This window comes from Lynx canadensis, chromosome B4, assembly GCF_007474595.2.
Source record: "Lynx canadensis isolate LIC74 chromosome B4, mLynCan4.pri.v2, whole genome shotgun sequence".
Classification (NCBI taxonomy): Eukaryota; Metazoa; Chordata; class Mammalia; order Carnivora; family Felidae; genus Lynx; species Lynx canadensis.
Window position 1 is genome coordinate 20,043,815 of NC_044309.1, and position 13,469 is coordinate 20,057,283.

The 13,469-nt window shown below is 38.9% G+C and overlaps 1 protein-coding gene across 12 annotated transcripts in view; it reads left to right on the forward strand.

Annotated features, from left to right (window-relative positions):
• MLLT10 (MLLT10 histone lysine methyltransferase DOT1L cofactor) overlaps window positions 1-13,469 on the forward strand; it is a 243,168-nt gene that overhangs the window by 21,171 nt on the left and 208,528 nt on the right. The window contains exon 1 of one of the 12 annotated variants that reach the window (XM_030321055.1): window positions 2,442-2,624. The exons of the other annotated variants lie outside the window; for them this stretch is intronic. The gene's annotated coding sequence lies outside the window, so the exon portion shown is untranslated. Of the gene's footprint in view, window positions 1-2,441; window positions 2,625-13,469 lie in introns of those variants that run through there. 12 annotated transcript variants of the gene reach the window in all.

Genomic DNA, 13,469 nt, shown 5'->3' on the forward strand with positions numbered 1-13,469 from the left:
AAGGAGACCTACCTAGAAAAATGTTTCTATGGTTGATGTCAAAGATATTACTGTCTATGTTTTCTTTTAGGAGTTTTCTGGTTTCAGCTCTCAAATTTTGATCTAATCCATTTTGAGTTTATTTTTGTTTGTGACTAAAAAGGCGTCCGGTTTTGTTCTTTTGCATGTAGCCGTCCAGTTTTCCCAGCACCGTTTGTTGAAGAGACTGTCTTTCCTCCATTGTATATTCTTGCCTTCTTTGTTGGAGATTACTTGACCATATAAGCGTCGGGTTATTTTTGAGCTCTCTCTTCTGTTCCACTTATCCGTGTGTCTGTTTTTGTGCCGTTGCATACTGTTTTGATTATTATAGCATTGTAATGTATCTTGAACTCTGGGATTGTGTTACCTCCAGCTTTGGTCTTCTCTCTCAAGATTGCTTTGGCTATTTAGTCTTTTGTGGTTTTCCATACAAATTTTAGTTTTATTCTAGTTCTGTGAAAAATGTTGGTATTTTGATAGGGATTATAGCCTGCTTTGGGTAGTATGGATATTTTAACAATATTGCCTCTTCCATTCCATGAGTATGGAATATCTCTTGAATGTTGTATTTCCCTTCATTGTGAAGGTATTAACCAGAAGGTTTTTTTGTTTTGTTTTGTGTCAGTTTTCTGAAGTTTTCTTCTGCTCCTGGGACTCTCTTCCTCAGAAATTCTTTGTATTGTTGTTTTGGCCTGTCCTGTTAGAGACTTTGCTTAAAAATCTGGTGACACTTGGGAGTGCTTAGGTGGATCAGTTAGTTAAGCAGCTGACTCTTGAGTTAGGCTGAGGTTATGATCTCAAGGTTGTGAGATTGAGCCGGGTGTTGGGCTCCACGCCTAGCCTGGATCTTGCCTAAGATCTCCATCTTCCACTTTGTCTACCCCTCCCCCACTCGTGTGTGCGCACTCTCTCTCTCAGAAAAAATTAATAAAAAAATAAAAGAATTCCTACACTTGATCTTAGCCAAGAGGCTGAGAAGCGATAAAAAATAAATAAAAGAATTCCTTTAAAAAAGTGTGGTGACTCTTAGGCACCTATTTGAGATTGGAAGCTCTGTGTGCGTGGGCAGGGATTGTTGCTGATTGCCTTCATTTTAGGTGATCTAACTGGATTCTTTTATTAGGAGACCACCAGCTGGTTAGTTTATTGAGAGGGAAGTCTTTCATCTGGTTGGGATTGACAGACCTGGTTACCAGTATTCTTTGAGCCAGATGTTTGCTGGAATTTCCTATTTACAATTAGATTTTCAGTTAATTCTTCTTTTTCAGTATGGTACCCCTTTCCTCAGCTGTGCTTGGTATCCTCAAATCCAGATTTCCTCATTTACCCTTTCTGCAGTTTCTGAGGATGGGAGTAGTTGAGAAGTAGATTAGAGGGGAGTTTGGTTGTTTTTCAGTATATCCCGTCTCTCCTTTTTAGCTTCACCTGAACGCATTCTTTTTGGATACATACACCAGCAGTGTGCATGTGTGACTCCTACCCCCTAGTGCCTGGTACCTAAAGTTTCTCCAGTTTCTGGTGCTATGTAGTCTAAGATACATTACTTTTGGGCTTATCTTATTGCAGCAACCTTTTCTGATTTGTTAAGTCATTTACTCCTTGTCTCCTTTCTAGTTTCCAAAATTTTATAGCTGTTGTCTTCTCTTATGTTCTTTTTCTATTTGTGACTTTATGTCCTTTTACCTCACTTACTGGAGTTCTAGGAAGGAGGGTGGAATTAACTACCTGTGCTCATGATGTGGTCTTTTCCCATTTCTTCCAGGGTCTTGTTTTATGTTTTAGTCTGTCCTTTTTACTTGGTTTGTTTCCCCTACTCACTTTACAGACATTTTTGAATCTTCCCATGGATTCTACTTTCCCTTTACATTTTTCCCTTTTCATTTCTTGTCTTTTCTCTTTACCTAGCGAGCTTCCTGGAAGAATAAAGCTGTAGTTGATACTTCTGCTTCACCTGTCTAGTATAGTCTAGCCTCTTAGTTGTACATAATGATTGAGATACACTTTGTTGTCATTTTAAGCAGCTGTGTATGAAATCTGTATTTGCTGTAAGACTCTCATCATGGACACTTGTCCATTTCGTCTTTTAGTAATCCTTATATAAAAGTTCGTGTACAAAGAAATTCTTTTAATAACTTAGCATCAGGAAAAGTGACTCCCTTGAGGATTTGGTATATTTCCTCCTTTTTGATAGCTCTGGTGATACACATTCTGTTTTTCTTTTTGTTCTGGCTATCAGGCAGCCCAGAACCAAATCTGGTCTTTAGTTACATCAGTTATATTAATCTGATTATTAGTATGTTTGTTTCTTCCTTCTCCTCCTGTGGGGTTTAGGACTTCACCTCTTATCTCTGTTTCTCTGCGTGTTGATTTCATTCTCTCATACTACAGACTCTCTACTTCATGAGGCTGGAACCATGACTGCTGGCAGCTCTTGGCTCTCATCTTCCCAGCCCCTTCTACCAGAAGAAGGGGCTCTCTTGAAGAATCCTGGGAAGGACTCTGATTGGCCTGTCTTGGATCATGTACCCACCATCCCTGTGGCTGGAGTGGGGAGGGTACTATGAATGGCAACCCTCACTAGAACTACATAGTTGGAGTCAGGGGTAAGAGCAGTTTCCCTAAATCAGGGGGATGACCTTCATACTGGCTTTCAATGTTCATTTTTCTATTTTTTGTTGTTATAATACAGGTTGTTAATGTGTGCACTGCCTCAGATCCTTTTCTGAAAAAAATTTGAGTGTAAATAAATAAGTGCATAAGATACCACAAACTCCTGTTCATTCACCTTTGATATTATTACATTTGGCTCTAAGTCTGCCATTGTTGATTATGCTGTTAACTTCAAATGGGCAAATCCAACATTTTTTCAGTTTTCATTCTCTTTGATCCACTTGTCAGCATTTAAAACTGTGATCACTCAGTTGCTCTGTGATCACTAGTGTCATTGTAAAAACTGATCACTGCATTGCAACTCTCTCTTCTCATGACTTTTGGGAAGCTGCTTTCTTCTAACCTCTTTACACATATTGCCTTTTGGTTTCCTGTTTGGTGTTACTTCCTTCCTTCCTTTAAAATTTAAGTTACACGATTGCTTTTCTGGCTTGTTTGTTTGATTATCTTAACTCTGTGAAAAATTATGATGTATGCTTGGGGAATCTAAGTATTAATAATATCACCTGAATAATTTTTATCTAGCCTTCAGATCCATATTTGCAATTACCTTCTGGATATCTGTATCTAGGTATCCTAGGCATCTTAAATTTGATTTCTCAGGGTGTCTGGGTGGCCCAGTCGGTCAAGTGGCCGACTTCAGCTCAGGTCATGATCTTGCAATCTGTGGGTTCGACCCCTGCGTCGGGCTCTGTGCTGACGGCTCAGAGCCTGGAGCCTGCTTCCGATTCTGTGTCTCCCTCTCTCTCTGCCCCTCCCCTGCTTGCTCTCTGTCTCTCTCTCAAAAGTAATAAACATTAAAAAATTTTTTTAAATTTGATTTCTTTACCTCTATAGTCATTGGCATAATTTAAGCTTTAATTTTTTTTTTTTTGTCTGGAGAATTGCAATAGCTTGAATTAACTTACTTAGTTTTTGGTTAAGTGATATATTGACATGGTTCAAAAATATAAAAAGATAAATAGTGGGGGCACTTGGTTGGGTCAGTCCATGGAACATGTGACTCTTGATCTCTTGAGATCATGACCTGAGCTGAAGTTGGATGCTCAACCAACTGAGCCACCCAGGCGCCCCTCCTGTAGTGTATCTTAACTGTTGGTGGAGGGAAACTTTTTTCCCTTGTCCATAGTATTTTTACTATAAGTATTGTATTTCTCACTGACCCCTTTTTTAAATAATTTTTTAAAATGCTTATTTTTTGGGGGGGGGGGGAGAGAGAGAGCACTCGTACACGTGTGCACGCGCAACTTGGGGAAGGACAGAGAGAGAGGGAGACACAGAATCTGAAGCAGGCTCTAGGCTCTGAGCTGTCAGCACAGAACCTGATGCCGGGCTTGAACTCATGGACGCCAAGATCATGACCTGAGCTGAAGTCAGACACTTAACTGATTGAGCCACTCAGGTGCCTATCTTTTGGCACTTTTATGTAGTTTTCAGCCTACAAGTCCTATACACATTTTGTGGATTTATACCTAAGTATTTAATTTTGGGGGAAGCAGTTAGAAGTAGTATTGAATGTTTAATTTTGGTGTCATGGCATGGTAGTAACAATTGATTTTTACCTTAGATTTTGCAACCTTGCTGAATTCTTGTATGAATTACAGGAGTTTTATTACAGATTCCTTGGGATTTTCTTTGTAGGGTTATTATTATTTCTTCCTTCTCAATTTGTACGCCTTTAGTGAAATTTCTGGCTAGAAATCTCAGCATGGTTTGGATTTAAGATTTAAGACCTTTGGGGAAAGGGTTGATTCCATGATGAAAACCACTAAGTAGGCTTTTTTGTAGATGATGAAAACCACTGTAGGGTTTTTGTAGATGTCTGTATGAAGTTGAGGAAGTTACCTGCATTGTATTCCTATTTTTCTTATGTATGTGTGTATGTATTTATTTAAAAATTTTTAATCTTTATTTTTGAGAGAGAGAGAGAGACAGAGCACGAGCAAGGGAGGAACAGAGAGAGAGGGAGACACAGAATCTGAAGCAGGCTCCAGGCTCTGAGCTGTCAGCACAGAGCCTGACGCAGGGTTTGAACTCACTAACCGTGAGCTTATGACCTGAGCCCAACCCACTGAGCCACCCAGGTGCCCCATTCTTATGTATTTATTTTAAAAAGTCACAAATGGGTGTTGAATTTTGTTAGGTGCTTTTTCTGGCATTAATAGATGTACTTTTTTTTTTTTTTAAACCTGTTAATATGGTAGATTACGTTCATTGATTTTGAATATTTAACTTAAGTGGAGTAAGCCCCGCTCGATATGGCACATAACTCTTTTTATGTGTTACAGGATTCTATTTATATTTTGTTAAGGATTTTTTCATCTCTCTAGTCATGGGAGATACTGGTCTGTAGTGTTCTCTTTTCATGTTCTATATGGTTTTGGTATTGGAGTAATACTAGCTTTGTAGAATGAGTTGGGAGAAATGCTGCTTTTTCTGTTTCCTGGAAGAGATTGTATAGAATTGGTGTTAATTCTTTAGATGGTTGGTACAGTTGTCCACTGAAACTACCTGGACCTTCATATTTCTTTTTTGGTAGTTTTTAAGGTACAAATTAAAATTTAAAAATAGTTACAGGGCTATGAGTTTCTGGCTGGCTCATTTGGAAGAGCATATGACTCTTGATTTTGAGGTCATGAGTTCAAGCCCCATATTGGATGTAGAGATTACTAAAAAAAACCCAAAAAAACCCCACAAAAAACCCCAAAAAACTTAAAATAGTTACAGGGTTATTCACATTACCAGTTTCATAATTGGTGAGTCAGAGTAGTTTGTGTTTTTCAAGGAAGGGATCCATCTTATCTAAGCTGTCAGTTATGCGTGTGAAGTTGTTCATGGTATTCCCCGATTATCTTTTTGTTGTCTGCAGGTTCTGTGCTGATATCCCCGGTTTCATTTCTGATACTGATTTGTCTTCTTTCCTTTTCTTTGTCAGCGTTGCTAGAGGTTTATCAATTTTATTGATGAGAAGCAGCTCCTTCCTTGTTTTGTTGATTTTTCTTTTTTTTTTTCTAGTTTAAATTTTACTGACTTCTCTTTATTTTTAATTGCTGTCTGCTTGCTTTGGGTTCATTTTGTTCTTTTTTCAGTTTTCTGTGGTAGAGGCTTCGATTATTGATTTGAGACTCTGACTTTTCTGTGCATGGTTATAAATTTCCCTTTTATTACTGGTTTAGTATGTCCCACAGGTTTTAGGATTTTCACTGAGTTGATTTTTTTTTTTTCATTTTCTTCACAACTTCCTCTTTCAATATTGTGTCACTTTCTTGCTTCTGTGGTTTCTTTTGTTATTAATTTATTTAAAACATTTTTAATGTTTATTTATTTTTGAGAGAGAGAGAGAGAGCGCGCGTGAGCGCTCGCACAAGTAGGGGAGGGGCAGAGACAGAGGGAAACACAGAATGCAAAGCAGGCTCTAGGGTCTGAGCTGTCAGCACTGAGCCTGATGTGGGGCTCAAATCCACGAACCGTGAGATCACGACCTGAGACAAAGTCAGATGCTTAACCTGAGCCACCCAGGCACCCCAGGCCTCTGATTTCTGATGAGAAATTTGCTCCCAAGTTAATTTTATTGTATAAAGAAAATGTTTTTCTCTGGCTTCTTTTCAAGATATCTTCCTTGTTTTTAGATTTCAGAAGTTTAATCAGGATGTGTTTAGGGGTAGTTGCCTTTTGAATTATCCCTTTTGAGATTTGCTCAGCTTCTTGATTCTGTAGTTTTATGTCTTACCAAAACAGAACATTTTCAGCCATTCTTTTTTGTTAATGTTTTATTTATTTTTGAGAGAACGAGCTTGAGTGGGGGGGAAGGGCAAAGAGAGAGGGGGACAGAGGATTTGAAGCAGACTCTGAGATGACAGCAGAGAGCCCAGTGTGGGGTTTGAACTCATGAACTATGAGATCGTGACCTGAGGCAAAGTCATATGCTCAGCCACCTGTGTGCCCCCAGTCATTCTTTGTTTGAGTACTTTTTCTTTTTTCTGCTTTAAAAATTTTTTTTAATGTTTATTTTTGGGAGAGAGATGGGGGGGCAGAGAAAGAGGGAGACACAGAATCCGAAGCAGGCTCCAGGCTCTGAGCTGTCAGCACAGAGCCCGACCTGGGGCTCAAACCCATGAACTGTGAGATCATGACCTGAGCCAAAGTTGGATGCTCAACTGACTGAGCCACCCAACTGATTGAGTACTTTTGTAGTCCCGCTTTATATCTCCTTTTCTTCTTGAGACTGATGACATAAATGTTAAGAATTTTTGTTATGGTCCCAAAGGTCTTTGAGGATCTGTTCATTTTTATTTCTTCACACTCTTCCCTGTTGTTTATATTGAATAATTTTGATTGTTATGTCATCTAGCTCATGGATTCTTTTACTCTCTTTCCTTGATTCTGCTATTGAAGTCACATATTGAGCTCTTAATTTTGTTTATTGTACTTTTCAGTTCTAAAATTTTCCATTTGGTTCTTTATATTTTAGATTTTTGCTGAGGCTTTTTATATTTCATTTCTGTGTTTGTAATTGCTCATGGAATCATTTATTTATTTATATTTTTAAAGTTTATATATTAGAGAATGCAAGCAGGGAAGGGGAAGAGGGAGGGGGAGAGAGAATCCCAAGCAGGCTCCGCATTGTCAGTGTAGGGCCTGATGTGAGGCTTGACTCAAGAACCGTGAGATCATGACCTGAGCCAAGATCAAGAGTCAGATGCTTAACTGACTGAGCCATCTAGGTGCCCCTGGAATCATTTTTTAAAAAAAGATTTAATTTAATCTCTACACCCAGTGTGGGGCTTGAATTTATAATCCTGAGGTCAAGAGTTGTATGCTGTACCGGCTGAGCCAGCCAGGCATTCCTCATTTAGTCATTTTTATTATGGGTGCTTTAAAATCTTCATCAGGGGCCACCTGGGTGGCTCAGTCGGTTAAGCGTCTGACTTTGGCTCAGGTCATGATCTCATGATATGTGGGTTCGAGCCCCACATTGGGCTCTGTGCTGACAGCTCAGAGTCGAGCCTGCTTTGGATTCTGTATCTCCCTCTCTCTCTGCCCCTCCCCTGCTTGCACTCTGTCTTTTTCTCTTTCAAAAATAAACATTAAAATTTTTTTGTTGTTTTTAAATCTTTATCAGAAGATTCTAACATCCTGGGGTGCCTGAGCGGCTCAGTTGGTTGAGTATCTATCCATCTTCGGCTCAGGTCATGATCTCACGGTTGGTGAGTTTGAGCCCCACATTGGGCTCACTGCTGCCAGTGCAGAGCCTGCTTCAGATCCTCTGTCCCTCTCTTCTCTTTGACCCACCCCTACTCATGCTGTCTCTCTTAAGAAAAATAAAAAAAAGGATAATTGTAACCTCTGTCAGATGTTAAAATTACAAATATCTACGTGTTGACATCTGTTGATTGTCTTTTGCATTCAATTTGAGATCTTCTGGTTTTTGTTACGACAAATGATTTTATTTATTTTGAGAGAGAGAGAGAGAGAGAGCATGGGAGGGGCAGAGAGAGAGGGAGAGAGAATCCCAAGTTGACTCTACACTGCCAGCATGGAGCCTGGTGTGGGGCTCAAACCCACAAACCATGAGATCATGACCTCAGCTGAAATCAAGAGTTGGATCCTTAACCAACTGAGCCACCCAGGTGCCCCTATGACAAATGATTGATTGAAACCTGAACGTTTTTGTGTTATGTTTTAGGACTTTGCATCTTACACAAACCTGTTTTAGCTGGCTTTTTCTGACACTTGTCTGATTTGAGGAGTTGTGGTTGGCATCTCCTTATGCCAGATGTGGGATGAAGTTCACATTCCCTCTTGGGCCTTTGTTGACATTTGAGGGAGGCTGCTTGTTAATGCTAAGCAGAGGTGCGTATGATGGTGCTCTACCTGATCGCCACAATGGATATGGCTTCATTTACCACTGTGTGTTGGTGAAACTCCTAAGTCCTTGCTAGATGTTCTGACACCACCCCAGGGACAGGATCAGTTTCCTTGTTACTGCCAGATGGAGGTGAAAGTCCAGGCTTCCCTTGTTGTCTCCATTGACACAGTGGGGGGACATGCTCATTACCAGCCAGTGAAGTTGAGAATTCTGGTTCCCTGTTTGTTCTGCTCTTACACTACCCCAGGGGTAGTCTTGGAATGACTCATAATCTCACAAGAGTGGATGTCTAGGTTCCTTGCTTGACCATTGCAGGAGTGGGTGGGATCAGCTTTTTCTGTGGTGATGTGCTGGAGTAGAGCAGCTACTGTCTAAAAGTTTTCTTTTCCTAGCTAATATGAGCCCTTCCTGGTTGTTTGTCTAGCAAGAGAGAGGAGTCCTTTCATTTGAGCTTTTTTTGGGGGTGGGGGGGGTCTGTTCTGTGCTTGTCGGTGCATCTGGGTTGCTGACTTTTTCCAATCAAAGAGTGGGATATATTAGGCAAAAAGAAAACCTATGGAACCTCAGTGCCATGTTATTCCTTGAGTCCTGTGGTTTCTAGCTAATTTGCCTTCTTAACATTTTTCAGAATGTATTTGTTTCATTTATAGTGTCTACAGGTTTTGTTTGTATTGCCTAAGAGGGAAAAGTACATCTCCATCATCCAGTAAATGGAGGAAGTGTAGCCTTTGATTTCAATGAGTTGGCTCTGTTGTTTTTGATTTATATTTCATTGATTTCTGCTCTGATCCTTATTTCTTCTTTTGTTTTTGTCCTTTAATTTCTTGAGGTACAAGGTGAAGTCATTGATTTGAGATTTCTAACAGGTATTTAGTGCTGTAACTTTTCCCCTCAATTATTGCTTTAACTGCCTTGCACAGATTTTGGTAAGTTTTGTTTTCATTTTCATTCATTTAAAAATAGATTCAATTTTCTCTTTTGGTTACTTTTTTGACTTACTCGTCAGAGAAAATTCTTTGTATTACTTGAAACCTTTAAAATTTATCAGTAGTTGTTTCATGGCCTGAATATAGATCTGTCTTGGTGAATCTTCCATATGTCCTTGAATAGAATGTGTATTTTGCTAGTTTGTGTAGAGTATCCTGTCAATGTCACTTAATGTCAGTTTGTTTGATGGTGTTCTTCTGGTTGATAATGTTGTTCAAAGTTATTATATTCTTACTGATTTTCTGTTTACTCGTTCTACCAATTGAGAGAGGTTTGTTGAAATCTCCATATATAATTGTGGATTTTCCCATTTCTTTTTGTAGTTCTGTTATTATTACATCATGTAGTTGGAAGCTGTTACTAGATGAATAAATGTTTAGGATTTTTATATTGTCTTAATGAGTTAAAGCCTTTATCTTTGTAAAATGATCCTCTTTTTTCCTGATATTGTTGATTTTTTTATGTCTTTTTATGGAAGTGTAATTAACATAGTGTTACATTAGTTTCAGGGGTACAATATTATTCAACAATTCTATACATTTCTCAGTGCTCATCAACATAATCGTTAATCTAATCACCTTTATTACTGTTCTTCTTATCTATTTTACCCACTTACACTTTACTCTTTTCCATTTTACTCCCCATTCCCCACCTTCCCTGCTGGCAGCCCCCAGTTCTTTGTATTTATGGGTCTGTTTCTGTTTTGTTTGTTCACTTATTGTTTTCTTTTTTAGATTCCACACATAAGCTAAATCATATGGAATTTGTCTTTCCCTGGCTGACTTATTTTAGCATTATACTCTCTAGATTCATTCATGTTGTTGCAAATGGAAAGATTTTATTCTTTTTTTTTTTATTTTTTTTTAAGTTTTTTTTTTTTTTTCAACGTTTACTTATTTTTGGGACAGAGAGAGACAGAGCATGAACGGGGGAGGGGCAGAGAGAGAGGGAGACACAGAATCGGAAACAGGCTCCAGGCTCCGAGCCATCAGCCCAGAGCCTGACGCGGGGCTCGAACTCACGGACCGCAAGATCGTGACCTGGCTGAAGTCGGACGCTTAACCGACTGCGCCACCCAGGCGCCCCTCTTTTTTTTTTTTTTAATGGCTGAGTAATACTCCATTACCTACACATACATGCACACCTTCTTTATTCATCTATCCATAGACACTTTGGTTGCTTCCATATGTTGACTATTGTAAATAATACTGCAGTAAACATAGAAGTACATGTATCTTTTTGAATTAGTACTTTTGTTTTATTTCGGTAAATATTCAAGTGGAATTACTGGATTATATGATACTTCTACTTTTAATTTTTTTTTTTTTCAACGTTTATTTATTTTTGGGACAGAGAGAGACAGAGCATGAACGGGGGAGGGGCAGAGAGAGAGGGAGACACAGAATCGGAAACAGGCTCCAGGCTCTGAGCCATCAGCCCAGAGCCTGACGCGGGGCTCGAACTCACGGACCGCGAGATCGTGACCTGGCTGAAGTCGGACGCTTAACCGACTGCGCCACCTAGGCGCCCCTCTACTTTTAATTTTTTGAGGGATCACTATGCTGTTTTACACAATGGCTGCATCCGTTGAGTTTCCACCAACAGTGCATGAGGGTTTCTTTTTCTGTATGTCTCCTTTGGAGAAATGTACATTCAGGGCTTTTGCCCACTTTTTAATCAGATTTTTTTTGTGTGTGTGTGTTGAGTTGTGTAAGTTCTTTGTATTTTATTTTATTTTATTTTTATTTTTTAACATTTATTTATTTTTGAGACAGAGAGAGACAGAGCATGAACAGGGGAGGGGCAGAGAGAGAGGGAGACAGAATCTGAAACGGGCTCCAGGCTCTGAGCTGTCAGTACAGAGCCCGACGCGGGGCTCGAACTCGCGGACTGCGAGATCATGACCTGAGCCGAAGTCCGACGCTTAACTGACTGAGCCACCCAGGTGCCCCTCTTTGTATATTTTGAATATTTACCCCTTATCAGATTTATCATGTACAAACATTGTCCCTGTTCAGTGGATTGCTTTTAGTTGAGGATATCCTTAGCTATGCGAAAGCATTTTATTTTGATGTAGTCCCAAAGTTTATCCTTGCTTTTATTTATATGCCTGAGGAGACATATCTAGAAAAATTTTTCTATGGCTGATGTCAAAGATATTACTGCCTATGTTTTCTTCTAAGAGTTTTCTGGTTTCAGGTCTTATATTTAGATTTTCAATCTATTTTGAGTTTTTTTTTGTGTGTGGGTGACTAAGAAAGTGGTCCAGTTTTGTTCTTTTTTTTTTTTTTTTTTTTTTTTTTCAAATGTGTGCTTACTTAGAGTGTGAGCAGGGGAGGGGCAGAGGGGGGGTGGGGGACACAGAATCTGAAGCAGGCTCCAGGCTCTGAGCTGTCAGCACAGAGCCCGACGTGGGGCTTGGACCCACAAACCGTGAGGTCATGACCTGAGCTGAAGTTGGATGCTTAACCGACTGAGCCACCCAGAGCCCCCTCTCTACTTTGTTGTGGATGTATAGAAATGCAACAGAGTTCTGTATATTACTCTGTTATTCTTTTATCTTGTGATTTTACTGAATTCATTTACAGTATAATAAAATGATGGAGTCTTTAGAGTTTTGTATGTATAGTATCATGTCATCTGCAAACAGTGGCAGTTTTACTTCTTCCTTACCAGTTTGGATACTTTTCGTTTCTTTTTCTTGTCTGATTGCTGCAGCTAGGACTTCGGTACTGTGTTGAATAAAATGGCCAGAGTGAACATCCTTGTCTCCTCCCTGATCTTAACAGGAAAAGCTTTTTTTAAATTTGCACTGTTGACTATGATGTTGGCTGTGGGTTTTTCATATATGGCCTTTATTATGTTCAGAAATGTTCCTTCTACACCTACTTTGTTGAGGGTTTTTATCATGAATACATGTTGTACTTTGTCAAATGCCTTTTCTGCATCTATTGACATCATATCATTTTTATCCTTTCTCCTATTAATGTGATGTATCATGTTGATTCATTTGCAAATATTGAACTACACTTGTATCCTAGGAAAAAAAATCCCACTTGATTGTGGTGAATGATTCTTATTGATTATTGCAGGATTCCGTTGGTAATATTTTGTTGAGAATTTTTGCACCTATATTAGATAGGATTGTAGTTCTCTTTTTCTTGTAGTGTCTTTATCTGGTTTTTGTATCAGGTTAATGCTGGCCTTGTAAAATAAATTTCGAAGCTTTACTTCCTTTTTTTTTCTTTTTTTTTGGTACTAGTTTGAGAAGACTAGGTATTAACTCTTCTTTAAATGTTTGGTAGAATTCACCTTTGTTAAACCCACTATCTTTGTGAAATAAGCCTCCTTTTTCTGATAATATTGATTAAAAAATTTTTTTTAATGTTTATTTTATTTTTGAGAGAGAGAGAGAGACAGACCACGAGCAGGGGAGGGGCAGAGAGAGAGAGGGAGGCACAGAACCCGAAGCAGGTTCCAGGCTCTGAGCTTTCAGCGCAGAGCCTGACATGGGGCTCGAACCCATGAACCGTGAGATCATGACCTGAGTTGAAGTCCGATGCTCAGCTGACTGAGCCACCCAGGCATCCTGATAATATTGATTTTTAAATCTACTTTAAGTGATATTAATATAACCATTTTTACTTTTTTTGATACTCCATGATGTAATATGAACTGTTTCTCTGGCTGCTTTAAAGATACTTAAAAGTATATTATGTATAAAGATTTTTGGCAATTGTAATCATATGTTTTAGTTTACATTTCTTTCTTTGGATATATTGACACATGGTTTACATTTCATTATGTTTCTATTGCTTGGTGTTTAAAGAGTGCTTTTGTTCTGTATGCTTATAATATCATTAAGAATGGCAGATTGTTGACATTTTTCCCGATTTTTTTCACCTGCATTATCTCCTTGTTA